The 23,376-nt window shown below is 33.3% G+C and overlaps 1 protein-coding gene across 5 annotated transcripts in view; it reads right to left on the reverse strand.

Moving 5' to 3' along the window:
• Positions 1–23,376, reverse strand: part of LOC117330376 (serine/threonine-protein kinase TBK1-like) — an 80,350-nt gene that overhangs the window by 26,180 nt on the left and 30,794 nt on the right. The window contains exon 1 of one of the 5 annotated variants that reach the window (XM_033888618.1): positions 13,842–13,860. The exons of 3 other annotated variants lie outside the window; for them this stretch is intronic. The gene's annotated coding sequence lies outside the window, so the exon portion shown is untranslated. Of the gene's footprint in view, positions 1–707; positions 728–13,841; positions 13,861–23,376 lie in introns of those variants that run through there. One more of the 5 variants, XM_033888614.1, reaches the window with a different exon arrangement.

Here is a 23,376-nt window from a genome sequence, read left to right on the forward strand (position 1 = left end):
AAAGGTTAGAATGAATAATTAAAATAAGAATCTTAAATGTGTTTACACGCTTTGGTTACAAAGAACCTTCTTAACAATTACATTTTGTTAATTGATGAAACATTGGTATTGAATTGCGAAATATCCATCCGTTTTTTGTAAGTAAATGTTTTAGATTTTATTAAAGTAAACCAATCTATATCATGTGATATATTGTTGTATATTTTATACAAGGTATCTACAATAGTTATACTTTATTACCAATAAGGTATCATCTACACTTTTATCTCGTTTAAAGCTTACATACCCTTAGCCCTACGAACGGTTTTCATAATGTAAATTTATTTCTCGAGATTTATATATTAACAGTCAAGTTGCTATATCCTTTGACTGATATATGTTTTTGATATTATTGAAGACATACTCGGCATACAATATGACACAAATACATGTATAAATATATATTTCGTAATGGTTCTAATCGAAGAATCAAGCTCTTTGTATCATGGATTTGTCTTTGATACTGTTCCTAATATCAAAATTTTAGTAATCACTGTCATTTTCGTTATTTGATTATGCACTCTACACATTTAATATATCCACATTTGAAATCTAGATAACATTTTCATGAATCTTATTCTAGATGTCAATATTTATATTACACAGTTACAGTTATTTTTCATCATAATTTTAACAAAACAAGAATAAATGTGTTGTGATATACTCACAGAAATGAGTTTAGAACTTTTCCGTGATTTCCATACGATGATAGTCAAAGAAATTCTATAAGAAACAGGATGCAGTAAATCTACTTTGATTTTAGGTCTGGTATTTTATTCTTATTCATTTCCCGGACATTGTCATTGACCAATCAACGTTGAAAGCATCGTATCCTTGTTATGAGGATCAATCTTGATTGAGTTCCGCTAAGATGATAAATTGCAATGCGCTATGCTACCTTTGTAATTAAGATTGATAAAATACAAGATAAATCAATTGTTATCAACCTCAAATTCATAATCCTCATCGGATAATACAAGAACTAGTTTTATTTTAGACGGTCTGCTGTGACTAAGCTCTAAAACTATTTACTATTTTGATTAACTGATCATGTCAGATAGAACAGACGAATAATTATAAAATGAAAGTTTTAATTGTACACTCATGAATACATTATGCGTTGACCGACATGTACAGTATACTAGGAGCTCGTTTTAATATGTTAGGACACGGTACACTTATGTGTTTTTGAGTGTTCGATTTCAACAAAATTACAATATATATAGTATACTAAAGGTAAAACAAGCAGCATGAATCACACTGGTTTCTTTACATTCCGTATCATTTTTACAGTAATAGTATATCAAGTTATCAAGGACTACACATGTGGTCTTACATACTGACTATGACACTTCTAGAGTAAAAAGTATTACCACAGACGTACACGTAAACCAACAATCACATCTATCCAGATCATACCTACCTATTTAAACTATACGTAACCATAACACACACACACACACACACACACACACACACACACACACACACACAAACACATACCAGTATACGCACTATTTATTGGTATAATTCTATGTGAAACTTATTATGGATGTCAGACCACAAAAATATTTGTGTTGTTTCAACAATATTCGGACAGCTTATAATTATATGTCTCATAGGTCCATACATAAATCATTGTTCACAGACTATAAATAGTAACGTGGCACGTTCAATGAATTCATGACAACGCGCGTATATTTGTAGCTATCTTAATAAAAACACATAGTATATGTATATTTAGCACTGAAAGATTGTTCAATCTCTAATTCATCAAATATATTCCCGGTGCCATTTCTTGTCAGCGACACATTCTCTTACCTTTGTCTGCTTATCATAGTTACACCGTGTACTCCACGACCTTTCTTTGTGCATTATTATAACAATATCACTGACGTCATAGTGATATAATAAATATGTTGTATTATAGGTTAATATTAAAAAATGAATTTTAGGGATAGAATGATTTCCGTCAGTACAATTTTTATCTGTTAAAAGACATACGATAATTTTTCCACGTTGAAAATCGGTAACGTTACATAATAAATAGTTGATTACTTCAGTGTATATAATACCACCATTATATTAGAATGCATTCTCGAAAACTTTGACTTCATGTAAAAGTTCTTTTTAAATTATCGGCTAACAAGCATATACTATGGCAGCATTTTTTTATCGTAAACTGTTACATCAAACATTTTACTCAGTTACCTTTCAAATACATCATCGTAAGTTATACCAACAAAGTGTGTGATATGATACACAATATATCGGTTACATGAATATGAAGTTATAACGACAGGAACTTGTCCATTGTTCGAGGCAAACAGTCCTTTTATGTATATATATATACATATCAAATGATACATTATTTTCTATCGATATTGTGTTACGATCTGGAACAAATTTAGATCTGCGACAAAAATAATTCTAAAAACGAAATATTTCTTATAATGTAACCGAATATTGGATTTCACCTCGTTAAACACTTTTATGTAAAATGTATATACATATACCTATCTATACATAATTGATTTTATACCCTTGTCCAACATACCTGTTTTATTTTGCAGTATAACTCCTCGCAATTTTATTCACCAGATAATATTCAATGGCTTTGGGACTACAAGATGACAAATTTTGTCGTCATAACATCAATAATACTATGGTAGGTGAACTGTTTATGTTATAATCAATCGTTTGTTTACCGTAGCGATAACAAAGTACTGTACTTGGTAACTTTAAAGTAATAAACAAAAAGCGTCTTATAAAAAAACAGTTGAGTATTACTGGTAAATATATATTCAGTTTTAAAATAATTTAATATATCTGTAGATTACAGCTCTTTAAACTTTCTAAAAAAATCCTCAGCGATGAAAGAGATTTTTTTTCTTGAAATATTGGAATTATCACTTATCATTGATTTCTCCATAACTCCGAAACATCAATATTCTCATACCAACATCATGTATAACAATAACGCTAACACAACAGTGGTACATAATGAAGGACATGGTTATAAAATGGCAGTATCTGGGACACTAAATCTCACTACTATGTAGAGCCTATTTTGTGATAGAGCCTATGTGTATACATATATATATTTATTATGTGTATTTACAGTAATTGGTTAAGAAGTCTTTTATGTATAGTAAGAACAATTTCAGACAGTAGGGGCTGTCCCAATCACCTGCTCTGTGGATTGAAATTTGTGATGTTGTGATTTGTATTATATATCTTAACGTACTTATTGTTACAGTTCCTTTTAGGATATCAATGTTTTATATTTTATTATGGTTAATATATACATCTATATACTTCTACAATGTAATTGTGATACTAGTATATGCCACCATATTAAACAACTCGACTATATTTCAAGCTTAACATATAGTAAATATACCTGTTGAAGGTGCTGCCACATTTAGATATTTTATATTATGTTTCGTTGATGGATTATTTTATATATTTTATCTATCAATTTGTTATATATTTTAATAATATATTTGTTAAACATTTCATGGATAGATTCGTTATATATTTCATTGATAGGTCGTTATATAGCTTATTGATATATTTGTTTTATGTTCGATGAGATATATTAATTTTAGATTTTACAGCAGATTTCCCTGCTGCTTGATAATTGAATAACAGTTACAAAGGGAACAGATGGGATATTAGGACATCCATGTAATATAAACGTATACTATCATGATAAACTATTTACCTGGATAGGAACAGCAGATGATCATGTTGACATATATTCTGTCGTTTATGAGGGACTACTGGGGTCACAGTCTATTTATATTATTGGAAATGCATTTTTTAAGAGGTGTTTGTTTCATTGATGAATTGGGATAAAATTGCGTTCTAACTTGCTACCACGAATTCCAATTCATGGAGGGTAATCTTTCTATAGTTTTTGATAAATATCATGTTGTTAATATTAATTTTCCGACCGGAAATAACCTAGATATTCATCCGATTTGACATTTTTGGAAATTCGTATGGCTAAATTCATGCATAAAGGTGTCATTTACTAGTACAATATACGGAAGATAATATATACTTCAGAGAAACATGTCGAATGAACAAATTGTGAAATCCGATTTTGGGGAAAATACTTCAAAGATTTAAGTACTTAAAAGAACCAATACATAATGAAAACACACTATATGTTATACAAAGCGGTCTCACCTCAGTATTGTAAATTTCCTTCACTGAATGACAATTGAGTTAACCAGGAAGTAACGTGTTTATTGTGCTGTACTCTCCCGCAATTTACGCGGTATAATTTCCAAGATTTGCATGTCAACAACGCCGGGTTAGCTTTAAAAGTCGATAAAATCTGATTTTAAGACGTATTTGAATAGGTACTGCTTGTGGACAAATACATTGTTAGATATTCGGATCTAATTATATTCTAGGTGAAATTCTCGCCTTACGTGAAGCTAACTGGACGTTTAACTAGCGCATTCAGGAAGCAAATATATGTCATTGAAGTGAAGGCTAATTATAGTATTGCCTCGTTTCTAAAAACACAATATTTGTTATCATGTCACATATCTATCATTTTCCCCTTCACAGGTATTGGGTGTCTTTATATTTCCAGCAACATCTCACTGCTTTAGTGAAACGTCATCAAACTATGAGTATAACAAATGCATTATGCGTATCATTGCTTACTCTTTACTTCACTTCCAAACGGTATGTAAGTATTAAATAGTGTTGAAATACATTTCATAAATTATATACTGTTTGTGTTTATTTACAATCGCTTCCAGATTCTGAAATGTTACATAATTGATAGAGGGAATATAACCTACAAAATCAGAGAAGACGAGACGCATGATTTCAGAACAAAATCGGTCATTTATGTGTACAGGGTGTGTAGACTACTATAAACTTCATGTATACAATAGTTTTGATAAAAATTGACTTGCATACTTATATAATGTAGAATTTGGTATAACTTGTCGAATTAGCAAAATATACCAATATACCATGGTGAACTGGTATGAACGATACTCTATATTACAGATTAAATGCACATGAGTATACCTGTGTGGGTAGGTAACATTACTGGTGAGGATCCCCCCTGTGTGATCCAGACCTACACATGTACTCTCGGTGTCTATACTTTGTATATAACACGATAGAAATGCCTCGATTGAATTATTGTATCATGTATAAATATATTATAATTATGTTTACATATTTAAGTTATACCCTAATATGATCTATTAATTTACATGTAACACGTTATACACAAGTTTATGGATTATAAAATGTATGTAATGTCTATTATGTGATCGTACCGAATACTTTGTAAATATCTATTTATACATGTATATGTGTGTTTTAAATTCCTTTGTTCTCTTCATCTTTGGAGAGAATAAGGAGAATAGAAATGATCAATAAGAGATATGATCTAGCAGGCTTAGCTGAAGTATGTAACACTTTTTACAGCAATAATGTCCTAACAAGGGCAACAATAACGTCTACAAATTACCAGTGTTATCATTTACATAGCTCAAAATCAAAATACTACAAATTACCAGTGTTATCATTTACATAGCTCAAAATCAAAATACTACAAATTACCAGTGTTATCATTTACATAGCTCAAAATCAAAATACTACAAATTACCAGTGTTATCATTTACATAGCTCAAAATCAAAATACTGCAAATTACCAGTGTTATCATTTACATAGCTCAAAATCAAAATACTACAAATTACCAGTGTTATCATTTACATAGCTCAAAATCAAAATACTACAAATTACCAGTGTTATCATTTACATAGCTCAAAATCAAAATACTACAAATTACCAGTGTTATCATTTACATAGCTCAAAATCAAAATACTACAAATTACCAGTGTTATCATTTACATAGCTCAAAATCAAAATACTACGAATATTTCGGATTAATTTCAGAAGTAATGTTCAAACTTACTTGAAATGACAGGTTATATCAGGAAGTTGTCTGTGGCATATCTATCAGGAAGTTTTTATAAACAAGTGCTACACGTGATAACACAAAGTCTTAACTTATTGAGGCTCTAGTGATTTACGATATGGTGTGTTGTTTCGATACGAAGACATGTTCATTAATTTACTGTTTTGGCATCAAGGTGTAAGTCAAACAATCACTAGAGATGGTTAGCTGTCAGTAGAGCAATGAATTGACAATATTTTAAACTACATTGCATTTAATCCATACGTCACAGCTTTAACACTAGAACAACACTTACTTTGCAAAACAAGAGTGTTTAATAATATGGCACACGACTTAACTCAAATATGAATTTTAAAATTGTTTCTTATTTATTTTATTTTATCTAATGTTTTCTTTTAATTAAAACGTACACAATGTCTTTCTTATTCAGTTAAACATATGTTGGTTAGAATTATATTACGGGATTATGTTCTTCTTTCGTGAAAACGTTTTATATAATCTATTAAAACGTATGTTTATCTAACTGATATTTCTTATATTTTTGATTACACAATTAACTTCAGTGCAACCTTAGAAAACATGGCCATATTTTCAACATTCATTGCTTTCATCAAGACTTCATCAATGATACATCTGAAACAAACATCGGTGTATTACTGATCAAACAATACGTACAGAAATATAATATAATTTTAAGTTTTACATAGCGAACGCGAATATCTTTTTACAACTAAACAGAAACACCACAACTGTTTGCTACGTGTCCATAACTATTTACAAACAGACTGATATGAAAATGTAGACATATATACGGAAGTTATTGTGGGCATTGATAGCAGTCCTATATTACAGGAACAACAGTTTAACAACAGTGTATGCGTTTGAATTAAAAAGGAGACGGAATGACAATGGTGCATTGTTGTCGATTGCAACAATAAAAGGTACAGAAGTAAAATGCAAAACAAAGAATACATGTACATTAATGTCTGTAAAAAACGGAAGAATTCAAATTTGATCCAATAACAAAACAAAAACAAAAATACCAAGTGGTCCCGCCATGCGCGTGTATGAAACCCCCGGGAAGGAAACCGGCTACCACAGGGGGACACTATTAAATAAATATGTTCATATTTCAAGGTGCGACTTTATAATTGAATCATCAATCTGCACACTCATGACCCTGTATTTTACTTTTCCTTGGCAATTACGATATGTGCAGAAACTTGGTTGTCGATTCGAATTATTTCAACTTGACAACACCATAGACGGGGTAGGTAGGAATGAAAGTATTAAGAAAGTGGATATTCAGTATTTCTTGTATTTTTCAGCATAGTGGTAAGCCGTCCCAGTTGGTCGTATTGTGAGTAATCAGCAAAGTCGAAGAGTCCTTAGTGTCATGATGATGTAAATAATGGGAGAGGTAAACAATTCAGGTTGTTAATGAAAAAACATGTCAATATACAACTTTAAAGTGACAAAATGGAGCCAAAAGTCTATAGATAAGTATTAGATAAAATAAATATAAAAGGAATCGGACAAAAGAATTTACACTGATACATTTGTACATTCAATTAAAATTACGTCTGGAATATACAATGATCATACAATTTGGAGTTGAATAATTACAAGCAAATGGTAGACCCAGAGACAAGATATCCTGGGGTTATCTTATGTAGCTTCGGAAATTACAAAAAATGACGAAAAATAAAACAATATTCATCATTATTAGCACAAAACAATACTCGGCATTAATTAACACAGGCAACATATAAGTACAAACCACAAAATCTACAAAAATGTAACATTGTATGTTTACTGGCAGAAAGTAATGTCAATTACAATATTACGAGTATTCAAACTTTATGGTATCATAAACGGTTATATACCAAGGTTAGGAATCGAAATACCGATTCAACAGGTTTCAGTGATAATGCTTTATACGTAAAGGGATGTAACTCTAATTGAATTGGTGTAATCACGTTACAACAATATATATCAGTTTGTTATTCTAGATACAATTATATATGATAAATATTTGATAAAGCTTCTAGTTATCTTATCTTTCATTTCAAACGTTATTTAGTTCAAATCATAATCAAGTAAAAACAAACAAAACCCCATATACACAAGTAAAACTATAATGGCGTTTATCTAGCCATACAGAAAGAAATCATAGTATAAAAAACATAAATGCTACAGGACGATTCAACTATATTAAATCAAGTAAAATATACATGAGGTATGTTGTTGATATGTAAGATAAATCAATAATTTCTGATGATATTGAATTACTTATATATATTAAACGCATGAAGCTGGCCAGGAAGGCCTGGAAGCGCATGAGTTATTGTATTCAATTGTTTGTCATATGAATCTTTTTTTTGTTTATATATGTATCTTCATACAATATACCAAGATTGATTGACCACCCGACAACAAATGTTCAGAGACATGGCCATGACACAGATGAGTTTTATCTAATAGACACGGTGTGTTAACTCAAGACATTATACTATAGATAACTACTACTAGATGATAAAACGCCTTGACACCTACCTGTTCATTCATGTTTGTTTAACAAGGATGCCTCATTTTGTTTAAAACGACGTGACCCTTATCCTTCCTCCTACCGCAGTGAGTGAAAGCATTAATCCTTAAATTTATCTGAGTTATCGGTGAAATTAAATCGAGTAGATTATATTGATGATTAAATATACGTTTATAGCTACATCATATCATGCACACTGTTCTAATGATAACATAAGTCATTTGACAATATTTTGCTTCCCTATGCGGTATGAAGTCGGATGTGTTCGATTCTTGTGGATATGTCTTTGGTTCCGTTGCCATCACCCTAACCATTTTTTCAGATTTTTACATAATCCAGATTTGACCTAGATTTGTATGGCGGGTGTCGTCGATTGGACCTAGATTTGTCCGGCGGGGGTCGTCGATTTGACCTAGATTTGTCCGGCGGGCGTCGTCGATTTGACCTAGATTTGTACGGCGGGTGTCATCAATGAAGCAGAAGACATCTGATTTCATTTGGTCTCAGTTCAGAAGTTTCAAATATGCAAATCTATATTTTTGTTTATATATTACGCCCTCTTTTAGTCGACTTTGAGTTTGAATTAATGTCTAGTTTTTATGTAAGTATTCTTTTTTCCCTACACAACCTACAGTATTGCACAAAAGACACACAGGTCATTTTCACCTTTGAAAACAATATGAGAGTTAGGTACAGTAAACCTAAAATTAATTAATTAATTATACAGCTGTTATGTGATGCTAATGGCATAACGTGATCATTGGAAGCGACCAAAACCTGGAAATAAGTTTTAAAAAATACGAAAATATTAATAAGGATGCGCAAAAGTCCCATAATTTAAATGAATTTCATCGAAAAGTTAATATTGGAATTCAAAAGTACGTGAAGTACATTTCTGTATTCTGTAATGTCAGTATTCAAATGCCTTAAACGTGACTACGACAAACCTCGGAAACTAAAATCTTAAAACTCTAACAATACTTTCTAATATTTTGCATTCGTCTTGACAAAGGGGTGAATTACCTTGGGAATTCGACACTATACCTGTCAGTTGTGCTTATTATTTCACCCAGAGGTTAAATCAAAATCATAAAACAAATCTGCATACATACATATACAATATACATGTACCATCTTAACGCATACCAATAGCATATAACAAAACAATAGCTTTGTACAAACACGTCCTTAATTACAGGTCAAAATAGTTAAAATGAGGACAAAATTTAACAAAAATAAAATACTAGTACTTTAAATCTACCTCTGAAAACAAGAAAAATAAAACCATACATTTGAAAGGTAAAACTTGAATACAAACATGTTTAAATATAACGGTATTTGATTGTATATATAAATAAATCAATACGAATGCTACTTAAGACTGTATATTATCTATCCTGTTAGTACGATTACTGAGCGTCATATGTATGAAGCCGAAATCTCTCGACGATATATAAAGACAGCATATCAAAACACAGTATTAATCTCAGAAAAGAATAAGTCTTGTATCGGTTAATTAAGCGGCTTTCAGATGCTTTCTCATTTCAAAAATTATTGTTTTACAATGCTTCTTAGGATCAAATCAATTATCTTAATCAATAATCAGAATTTTCTTTGAGACATATCGCCTATAACGACTTCGTACGTTACTGTAATTTTCGCTGGCCCTTACACTCGGACTAACACTAATGTAGACTTGTTCTAGTGTGTGAGTTTGTGAATACTTATGCATTAATGCTTTTCCAGGCTACATGGTTAACCAGACTGACGTAGCATTATGTAGAGCATATTTTCGTTTACTTATACGTATGTGAACGAATGGAATTTCCTGTTCGTCTTCAGTGATCTGGGATTATCATATTTGACTCTTTATGTACATTGACAAATGTGATAAGATTCAATGGAGTTCAAAATAATATCTATTTATATTTCAGTATGAGATGCATGAAATTGTAACTTGTAATGTGTTTGATTTTTAAGTATATATTTGCTATTTCTATAATTGTTTTTGAGGTCTGGTGATCTTATTCATTGTAAAACAAAAACTATCCCCGAACAGAGACATACATCCACATCTACAAAAAACAAGTGGGTGCCGATTTGAAATTTAAGTAGAATTGCTGTAATTGGTTTAGCCCATGACCAATATCAACGAAAGATAAGATGGAGGCTCCTCAAAATATACTAGGAGTAATAAGAATAAATATTGTTATTTCATCATGACTAAATGGAACATTCATTTATCAAATATCATTACTGTGACTTAAGCGACTAAAACATTAAATTATTGGTATATTGTTTGTATATTGTTGCCAACTTACCTGTGATTTAGTTATCTCTTCGACTATGACGAGTATATATATCCGGAAACACGTATTACTAGAAATTCCAAAAATAATGTTCACGGGAAAACCCTATTGGGAAATTATTTAGGTCGTATCTTAGGCTAGGATCGCACTCATACTGTTGCCGGTCAGGTTTTCACATTTCGAGAAAAGATTGTTTGCGTGGAACACAAGAAAGTCGATTAATCTTCATCAATATAGTTAGCATGGTCATTAATAGTGTTTGATTGTTCTATAGCTGTTTTCATAAGTCGTCATTTGTTTGTATCAATTTAATATCAAAAGCATTGACAAGTTACTTAAGGATTTATCTATTGTACTTAATCCCTGTGGAAATCCACTTTTATTGACGACCATGTTTTTTCTTTTTTCTTTTTTTTTAGAAATTATTACGCTGCTGCATCTGTCAGTTAAAAGCTGTGGGGAAGACATTCATGATATGGTATACCATGAAGGTCTTTGTGGCGGTTTTTATGTCAACCCCACTAAAGCTAGCATAGGTTCTTGTATGTTTTATCTACATTTTGATATTGATTGTAGTTGCCATTATTGTATGGGTGCAACTACTTTGCAATCATGAAAATTAGTTCATGTTAGAAGCCACTAGGTGGCTTTCTCAGTAATAAATTTAAATGTCACCCTGGTGGGTGGCCATTTCAATTTCATATACTTGTTGGAGTTATTCTTGATATATGTGGAGGGGAATAAATGCTACTTTTTTTTTACTTTAAACATATTTTATTTACACATATTTGCAAATAGGATTTGGCACAAGTTATTACAACTTATGAAGCCATTTCCTTACAATAGTTACATAGACATCAGATGATATTACAGACTGATCAACTGCAGTACGAAAGAGATATAGGCCTACATAACATTAGGCACTCACACAAAATAATATAACAAAGTCAATAAAATTTTCAAACATGTTAAATATTGTTAAAATCTTGTTAAAATCTTGTTAAAATCTTCCGCTGGATTTTATAAAATTTTGTACTTTGTTAAATACAACACAATTTAAATCCAAAGACATCTTTCATTTCCAAAAAATAATAATCTTAAAGATATATTTATATCTAAATCACTTAAATGATCTAAAGGCACAACTCGAGCATTTGTGTAAGATTGACATTCAAAGAAGAAGTGATAGGCATTCTCACAATAATAGCCACAATTTACACAATTTGAGTTTTGGACCAGATTTGAACGGTAAAGATCATAATTAAGGGAACTGCATTATGTCTTAATTTAGTGTGAATAATATTAAGTTTTCTATCACCAATTAAGTAATTAGGGGGTACTGAGCATGGTAAGTTAGGGGCTAAAGCTGACTTGAAAGCAGAAAAAGGCATGGATCTAATATCAGAATGCATAGAGTTCCACATCGTCAAAGAGGAAGGTAGAAAAGATTGGTTTGTAATAGACAGTCTGAAATTTGGGATTCTATATTTTTAATTATTTCTTAATAAATGCTAGCTAAGCAATTAGCTTATTTTATGCTCGTAACTCATATCAAGATCTTTTCATAGTATTTTATAGTATTGTCTTTAATTCTTTTTCGTGTCTTTATTTTGTATAATTTAATGGTACGTGCCTCTTTAATTATGCCAATATTTCTAGGCTAATATTTATGGGAACGTGTATCCTTAATAGTGGTAGTTATTATTTTTCATTGGCTGCTGATGACGGAATTCGATATCAGACTTCTGATTGGTTGAATTGGCCTGAGGGAACGCATCCCTTTTCTCCCTTCAGCAGCCATATTGGATTTGTTAGATAGCACATACATACTGGCAAAGTTTTTTCAAACCCACCTTCATCCCCACCTTGTTTGTGGTTACAATAAATAAGTGGTACTAGATTGTCACATTGATAATTGATATGATAAAAATGTTGTAGTTTATTATGTGTTGATTATATTCGTGTAGCGAGTGCCATATTGGCGACATGTATTATTCCTTTAATGTTCTTTAATGTTTATGGATAAGTTAAATCAAAAGTTTTCAAATGTACATCCTACTTTCAGTTCAGTCCACGGCTTTCCAGAGTTTTTTATGTCGTCTTTTTATCTCTGGTTTTTAGCCCAGGACTGGATCTTTATTTCATGTTTTGTGGCGGTTTTCAACCCCACTAAGGCTAGCATGGCGGCGGTTTTTATGTCAACCCCACTAAGGCTAGCATAGGTTCTTGTATGTTTTTATCTACATTTTGATATTGATTGTAGTTGCCATTATTGTATGGGTGCAACTACTTTGCAATCATAAAAAAAATATATTTCATGTTAGAAGCCACTAGGTGGCTTTCTCAGTAATAAATTTAAATGTCACCCTCGTGGGTGGCCATTTCAATTTCATATACTTGTTGGAGTTATTCTTGATGTATGTGGAGGGGCATACAAATATTTGTTTACATTTCCCAATGCCCCTTCTAGACCTGTCTATGTGTGCGATAGGTTACTTCCTTTAGCCATGCGTTTATATGAATTGCTTCATGTTAAAATATTATTTCTCGTTGTTTATTCCACTTTGGCCATTGACGAAGATAGTTTATAAAGACTTTACCTGTTATTCTTTCAAATGAAAATGAACATGAAAAACATATGCCCCTTCTAGACATTTAAAATTATGTATTTTAATATCACAAGAACTGCAGGTGTTGCGATAGCCGAGTCAGTTGGAAGCCGGTGTAACGTTGAAAATGGACCCCCGTGGAAAATGGACCCGGGAAAATGGACCCCCGTGGAAAATGGACCCCGGGGCCATTTTCCACGGGGGGCCATTTTCAACGTTACACCGGCAAGGTATGTCTAAGGGAAGATAAACTCAACAAACAAGCCCTCACTGTACTGTATCTGAATTCATGTCTTAAAATGTTCTTTTCTTTATACTAATGTAACTAGATAGATGAGTTTAACTAATATATATGAAAAGATTGAACACTGACCTTACTAATTTGCAGGAATTCTTGATTGCCAATCATGCAACATGTCTGCCATCATTATAAACTATTTAGAAGATATTGTTGAATCTTACTAGGGGATATCAGTACATATTCCTAACAGATATGCAGATGTGCAGTTCACAGTTTAGACGGATTCGCAATTTAATATATTTGATATCCATGCTATGACATAACTTCTGATGTGTTTCTTCTGCTGTCGATTGGTCAACAGACCATGAATCAGCCGCTGGCACTTAACTTTTAGTTAAAGTTGATATAACCCCCACACAATTTGAATGACACATATAAACCAGTTTGACCTGTTTTGTAGGAGACTATGTATAATATCCTAGACTTACACCATATGATTCACTAGAGACTACCGCACTAGGTCGCTTAGTGCTTATGAAGGGGCGGAGTGTAGGAGGAGGAAGGTGGGTAATTACCATACAAAGTAGTACGTTGTTAGGCGTATCCCATGAATCAAATAACTTTAATATATTTTGCTCGAGTTGCCAAATTTTTAAAATATTTACTATTTTACCGGTAATGTACATGTATTTATAAAGGTACTGCTAGTTTTTACACTTACCCTGTTACGGTGATATTTTTATATCTGGAATACCAGATGGTGACTAAAAAATAGGTGAAGTTTTTTAGGATATAGTGAACACATTCTGAAAACCCTAAAAAAAAAAGGAACGCATTTCGTAAAACGACCGTTCGACGCATTATAAACTAATGTTTACATGTCAGAAAATCCCGTACATGTAATTAAAGCCAAACACTTATATACAAAACACATATATACAAAATACATATATACAAACAAAACCGTAATTCAAACTTAAATTCGATAAAATGAAGCCAAAATAGGAACAAACTATAGATGTTCATGGAGACCTTTGAAATATTTCAAGGCGATTTCAGACTACTTGTTCCGTGAGGGTAATCGTCTTCGTTGACAACACCCGCCATACAAATCTAGGTTATATTCTGGTTAAGTGACATACTCAAATTGATATCCAGGACGGTTACAATGGAACCACTTGGTATATCATCAAGCATCAAAGGCGTCTGAATTCATATCGCATAAGGAAATTTTTAAATAATGCCGTCCGTTACGAATTTTTACATTTATAAGTTACGTGTGTAATATTTAAGCTGGCATTTGACAAAAAGCCGAAATACATACACCAACCAATTAAACTAACTAGACAAGTCACCAATAACAAACACTTCAAGAGGCTAGAAAGAAAATACATTAATTATTCTAAGCTGTTCACTCTATACTGCAAACAAAAATATGTACTTGACTGATTATATCTAATTGTCCCGATAAACCCTTAATTATTCCGAACAAGTTATCCCATTTTATTTACAATTCCAGCCAACTTAACCGAGAGTAGTGGAGTAAATTATTTTCCAGAGACTAATAAGGAACATCTCAGATTTGAAAAATCCTTAGTTTGCCACGAAATGCTAAGGCGATTTCTTTAGTAGGACAGGAGGTGAGCAACACACTGTACATGTACTTTCGATTATAGGTCATCGAGTTTCTACTATTGCGGGTATTACATGTATATACACATACAAAACGCTAAATTGATAATAAGTGTCCCAACGTCTCAGAAACTGGAGAGGTCCCTCCATATAGATATATTATATCGATAACATCTGTTCCTACATCCAACCATACTGAAGACACGTGGTCATGTTGAAGCACCTCTATAGAGATTTGACAGTCTAAGAGGAACCATACGAGTACTCAACATTAAGGTATCTCTTCATTGATACGGCGAGCATGCACATGTATGTACCTTTAACAATGAACACACTTACCTTTAAAGTCAACCACTGTTCGCACATGTACAATACAATGTACGTGTGTGTTGTCAATATGTTCCAGGAAGAATCTTAGTACTCCACATGTTTATGTTGTTACTGGGGAGGCAATATGATGTTATTTGACTTATTTCTACATTTCATATCATGTTTGGTATCGAACACATGTAAAAGTGGGTCACTGTTAGGGTGTGCCTCACTTCGCCCACATTAAACCTTTCACAAAATGTTATTCTTAAGCTAAACGTCAAAAATAGCATTTACTACATGTCTCCACTGCGTGAAAATTGAAAATGAAATAAATGACACTGTAAACTGATAATCTGCCTATTGTTATTCAATTATTTACTTCTGTTTGGCAATGTTGGCGTTATAGTAAAAAGCAATCGTATGTATTTATATACAGTGTATTTGATAATTACCGCCCCTGGAAATTTATAAACAGAGACAAACTAAACATTAATTTTTCAGAGCTAGTATCACGAATGTATTTAAGCTGATGAATGGTAAAGTATATATCCGACATACCTTTTAAATATTCATCATCGAATGTACTTATCCTAAATGTTATATATCTTAATATGTGGCGGATGACAATATATATCTTTTATATATTGTCATTTTGGCGGACTTATCTATCTTCCGCTCACCTTTGCTGTATAAGGTGTTATTCATACAAAGAATTCAAAGAAATACTATTAATAATCAAAATCTTTTCAATTATCATTATCAACATAAAAGAATGAAAAATTAAATAAAATAATTGCGGCCACTCCTAAAAAAGTGAGCCAATTTATCGCCACACATTTGTCTTGCTGGTTTTTTATTTGGTACACGTGTTTAGAAGGAGACCATGCAGCAAACAGAGCTCTACAACATGGAGGTAACATGTCAAATAACAAATCGATTTGTAAAAGGGAGGGGGATAAGCAGTTGTCATAAATTTGAAGAGAGTTTTATTACAGTGGAGGCAAAAATTATAGTTTGTAGCAAACAAACATGTTTTTGCACTAACTGGCAGAATTTTATTACCAATAGTTCGATAACAATAAACCACGCCCCGTGACCCTTATATGGTAAGCGTCACATCCGGGGTCATAGAGCAAAGGTCACCTCTCATTGGTCAATTCTAATTAGGCATCCCAGCATTGAGAAAAAATTTTCGGACGGTCGCCATTTTAATTTGGAAGAATCTAAATCTTGTCAGCGAATTTCACAAATCTACTGCTTACCCTCCCATCCCTCCCATATTTTATTGCATGTACATGATAGATTTACCTGTTTAATGTTTGGTATGTGAGCAATGTTTTGTACGTGAGAAATGTTTTGTATGCGAGAAATGTTTTGTATGTGAGATATTTTGCCATTATGTTATGGTGCTTTGTAGAGTTAACTAATGTTGTAATTTTGTAAAGCGGACTTATCTATCTTCCGCTCACCTTTGCTGTATAAGGTGTTATTCATACAAAGAATTCAAAGAAATACTATTAATAATCAAAATCTTTTCAATTATCATTATCAACATAAAAGAATGAAAAATTAAATAAAATAATTGCGGCCACTCCTAAAAAAGTGAGCCAATTTATCGCCACACATTTGTCTTGCTGGTTTTTTATTTGGTACACGTGTTTAGAAGGAGACCATGCAGCAAACAGAGCTCTACAACATGGAGGTAACATGTCAAATAACAAATCGATTTGTAAAAGGGAGGGGGATAAGCAGTTGTCATAAATTTGAAGAGAGTTTTATTACAGTGGAGGCAAAAATATGTGTTAACTAAAATTGACACGCTATAGTAACCGTATAGGTGACGAGATATCGTGATATCTCCAACCGTATAGCAATATACATGATCATTTTATGTGGTTTGATATGGTTTCCCATACTAATACTCTATTCTTCTTTAAATATTGAAACTGTGATTCAAAAAGGAAGGAAATGACAAGGTTCAAGTATGAAACATCAGTGTTTATTTATGAAAAAAAAAAAAATTGAATAGCATTTAACATATGATCGGGACGAGTAATCAGCTGATGAAATGTCAGACGTCATAGGATTGCATATCGTCGTCTGATCTTTATGACGATCAGTCATATCTCACATGGTCAAGTTGTTTATTTATTGACGTTAAATACCTTATATGTGACACGTGATCAAAGAAATGCTACATTGTAGACAATATCAGATAATGAAGCAGAAGAATCTTAGTACAGTATAATTACACAGTACAGGTCATAGTATACAGTAAACAGTACAGGTCATAGTATACAGTACACAGTACAGGTCATAGTATACAGTACACAGTACAGGTCACAGTATACAGTACACAGTACAGGTAATAGTATACAGTACACAGTACAGGTCATAGTATACAGTACACAGTACAGGTCATAGTATACAGTACACAGTACAGGTTACAGTACACAGTACACAGTACACAGTATACAGTACACAGTACAGGTCACAGTATACAGTACACAGTACAGGTCACAGTATACAGTACACAGTACAGGTCATAGTATACAGTACACAGTACAGGTCATAGTATACAGTACACAGTACAGGTCATAGTATACAGTACACAGTACAGGTCATAGTATACAGTATACAGTACAGGTCATAGTATACAGTACACAGTACAGGTCACAGTATACAGTACACAGTACAGGTCATAGTATACAGTACACAGTACAGGTCATAGTATACAGTACACAGTACAGGTTACAGTACACAGTACACAGTACACAGTATACAGTACACAGTACAGGTCACAGTATACAGTACACAGTACAGGTCATAGTATACAGTACACAGTACAGGTCATAGTATACAGTACACAGTACAGGTCATAGTATACAGTATACAGTACAGGTCATAGTATACAGTATACAGTACAGGTCATAGTATACAGTACACAGTACAGGTCATAGTATACAGTACACAGTACAGGTCATAGTATACAGTACACAGTACAGGTCACAGTATACAGTACACAGTACAGGTCATAGTATACAGTACACAGTACATGTCATAGTATACAGTATACAGTACAGGTCATAGTATACAGTACACAGTACAGGTCACAGTATACAGTACACAGTACAGGTCACAGTATACAGTACACAGTACATGTCATAGTATACAGTACACAGTACAGGTCATAGTATACAGTACACAGTACAGGTCATAGTATACAGTACACAGTACAGGTCATAGTATACAGTACACAGTACAGGTCATAGTATACAGTACACAGTACAGGTCATAGTATACAGTACACAGTACAGATCATAGTATACAGTACACAGTACAGGTCATAGTATACAGTACACAGTACAGGTCATAGTATACAGTACACAGTACAGGTCATAGTATACAGTACACAGTACAGGTCATAGTATACAGTACACAGTACAGGTCATAGTATACAGTACACAGTACAGGTCATAGTATACAGTACACAATACAGGTCACAGTATACAGTACACAGTACAAGTCATAGTATACAGTACACAGTACAGGTCATAGTATACAGTACACAGTACAGGTCATAGTATACAGTATACAGTACAGGTCATAGTATACAGTACACAGTACAGGTCATAGTATACAGTACACAGTACAGGTCATAGTATACAGTACACAGTACAGGTCACAGTATACAGTACACAGTACAGGTCACAGTATACAGTACACAGTACAGGTCACAGTATACAGTACACAGTACAGGTCATAGTATACAGTACACAGTACAGGTCACAGTATACAGTACACAGTACAGGTCACAGTATACAGTACACAGTACAGGTCACAGTATACAGTACACAGTACAGGTCACAGTATACAGTACACAGTACAGGTCACAGTATACAGTACACAGTACAGGTCACAGTATACAGTACACAGTACAGGTCATAGTATACAGTACACAGTACAGGTCATAGTATACAGTACACAGTACAGGTCACAGTATACAGTACATAGTACAGGTCACAGTATACAGTACACAGTACAGGTCACAGTATACAGTACACAGTACAGGTCATAGTATACAGTACACAGTACAGGTCACAGTATACAGTACACAGTACAGGTCATAGTATACAGTACACAGTACAGGTCATAGTATACAGTATACAGTACAGGTCATAGTATACAGTATACAGTACAGTATAGTACCCAGTACATTATATATAGAGTACAGTACAGTGCAGTACAGTACAGTACAGTAAAGTGCAGTACAGTACAGTAGTGTACAGTACAGAAGAGTACAGTACAGAAGAGTACAGTACAGTAGAGTACAGTACAGTAGAGTACAGTAGAGTAAGTAGTGTACAGTACAGAAGAGTACAGTACAGTAGAGTAGAGTACAGTACAGTACAGTACAGTAGAGTACAGTACAGAGGAGTACAGTACAGTAGGGTAGAGTACAGTACAGTACAGTACAGTAGTGTACAGTACAGTAGAGTACAGTAGTGTACAGTACAGTAGAGTACCCAGTACATTATATATAGAGTACAGTACAGTACAGTAGTGTACAGTTCAGTAGAGTACAGTAGAGTATCTTAGAGTAGAGTACAGTAGAGTAGAGTACAGTACAGTATAGTACAGCACAGTACACAATACAGTACAGTACACAATACAGTACAGTACAGTACAATAGTACAGTACAGTACAGTACACTAGTACAGCACAGTACAATACCGTACAGTACAATAGTACAGTACAGTACAGTACACAATACAGTACAGTACAGTATACAATACAGTACAGTACACAATACAGTACAATACAGTACACAATACAGTACAGTACAGTACAATAGTACAGCACAGTACGATACAGTACAGTACAGTACAGTACAGTACAGGACACAATACAGTACAGTTCAGTGCAGTAGAGTATAGAGTAGAGTACAGTACAGTACACAATACAGTACAGTACAGTTCAGTGCAGTACAGTACAATAGTACAGTACAGTACAATACAGTACAGTACAATAGTGCAGTACAATACAGTACAGTACAGTAGTGTACAGTACAATACAATACAGTCCAGTAGTGTACAGTAAAATACAGTACAGTACAGTACAGTACAGTACAGTACAGTGAGTGCCACACAACACATTTTCTAATCATGCGAAGACTTATGTAGTCCATTTGTTCATTTATATTAGTTTTGGTGATTATTATTAGAATAACGTTCAAGCGTCACAGTGGAATAGTCATGTACATTACCGGTGGTTATATTGTTAGGTCTGCTATTCGAGTATCAACCACTTTTACGATCAGAGGATATCAGCGATATGGCTGTCTTTCGTCAAATGAAGGATTGCTGATAATAAGTTCAATTCAATTCAACCCAAGTATATCTGAATTGAACCAATTTTCAATTATATCGAACCTATATTTGTAGGTATAGATACAACATCTCTCAAATTAATTTGAACATTCGTTCTATTACATTTAACCAGGATGAGTTAATTGCCACAGATAGGTAAATAACGATTGGAATTAAGATGCTTCTATTTGAAAGTGTCATTTAAAATTGAACTGTACCTAACTTTATTTCAGCTGAAAACCAAGTTACAAATAATTGAATATGATTATGTTAAAATGACATCTCATAGCTTAGTTATGTTGATTGATGTTTTTCGACGGACCTATAACCTTTAGTGGGTTTTTTTCTTCTCAGTTCGGGTATGTTGATATCACATTGATCAGTAATAATTATTCTCGAAACTCTTATGGGGAAAACGATAACTTTGGAAAACATTAACTTGGGAAAACGTTAACAGGGAAAAACGTTAACGGGGGAAAACGTTAACTTGGAAAAACGTTAACAGGGAAACCCGTTAACTTGGGAAAACGTTAACTTGTGAAAACGTTAACTTGGAAAAACGTTAACTTGGGAAAACATTAACTTGGGAAAACATTAACTTGGGAAAACGTTAACTTGTGAAAACGTTGACGGGGAAAACGTTAACTTGGAAAAACGTTAACAGGGAAACCCGTTAACTTGGGAAAACGTTAACTTGTGAAAACGTTAACTTGGAAAAACGTTAACTTGGAAAAACGTTAACTTGGGAAAACATTAACAGGGAAAACTGTTAACTTGGGAAAACGTTAACTTGTGAAAACGTTGACGGGGAAAACGTTAACTTGGAAAAACGTTAACTTGGGAAAACATTAACTTGGGAAAACATTAACTTGGGAAAACGTTAACTTGGGAAAACGTTAACAGGGGAAAACGTTAACTTGGCTGTATCTGCATATTTATATACATGTACCTGTTTTCGGTGCACATACTGGTAACTTTGTTTGGCATACTATTCACAAATGTAGGATTTTCATTTTCATTAAAATATTGCTTCGTAAACATTCAATATCCTTAAAATATGGATAGGGCTTGATTTAAGTACATATTTGCTTTTAAAGGAATGTATCACCAAAAGGTTACTTATGTACCTTGATTGTCCATTACCAGTTTACAATCGAACAATGAGATGTTAACGTATTAAGCCCACAGGGACCTGGCACAACTTCCCAAACAACGGTCCATAAATACATAAGATACTTTTATTGGATAGTGGGTTGGGAATTCGTGTCATGCCCCAGTGCTACAACCATTGGTGCGAGTTCCAGGAAACAAGACTGACACACGGTCATATACCCGGAGTTGACACTGCAAAATGTACTTACTTCCGGCGGCTGACACACGGTCATATACCCGGAGTTGACACTGCAAAATGTACTTACTTCCGGCGGCTGACACACGGTCATATACCCGGAGTTGACACTGCAAAATGTACTTAATTCCGGCGGCTGAAACACTGTCCCCTATTGTTCAACGGTAGCATTATTAACTCACAGTTCCTTACATACATGCTCCTTTTATACGTGTATGATCACTTTGTAAACCCAATCGTCTTCCACTTAAATAAACTTAGATTACAGAACTTTGATTAACACTGTATTTGGAAGTAACACTGACCCATATGAGATCTACATTCTAAAATTTCAAACTGTTTTGCACTCCACGTTTTGCTTTTAGTAAAAATATGACAACTTCTTGAAATTCATCTGAACGAGAGATGCACGTTAAGCTATCTACTATTATTAGATCTTGATTTCAGATGTTCTACTTATTGGACAAGGTATTACGTGTACTCGTATCTCGATCAATGTATAGCTGTACTAGGTGCAGTCTTGACATTAATCGTAAATTCGCTTTCACTGATCGAGATAACGTCAGTTAAAGTATGATAAGTCTGCAGTGTCGTAGAAAGGAGGAGGTCATTAAAGAAAAGTTACACGTGGGCAATCCCCTTCGTTTTTGAAAACTAAACCGGTTTTACTTGTTTAAACTATATTGATTACTAAACTTTTCAATCAAGCAAGTAGATTACCTGACTATATTTGAAAGGGGTATCCTCATAAACAGAGAGAAAATTTAGCGTAAGAGTGACAGGTGTGATTTAAAAAATTCAGAATTCTGTGTAGACACATGAGAATTTCTTAAGTATTTACACAATCAAACATATCTTGAAAAAAGCAAGAGTATCTTACCGAGACTAAACCAAGCGTACACAAACAAAATGTAGTGACATACGGTTTTCTTTCCAAAATACTTTTCCAAATACTTGATAACCACAGCGTATTTGAGTTCAATACCAAGACATATTATACCAACCT

Source organism: Pecten maximus, chromosome 7 (genome assembly GCF_902652985.1).
Source record: "Pecten maximus chromosome 7, xPecMax1.1, whole genome shotgun sequence".
NCBI lineage: Eukaryota > Metazoa > Mollusca > Bivalvia > Pectinida > Pectinidae > Pecten > Pecten maximus.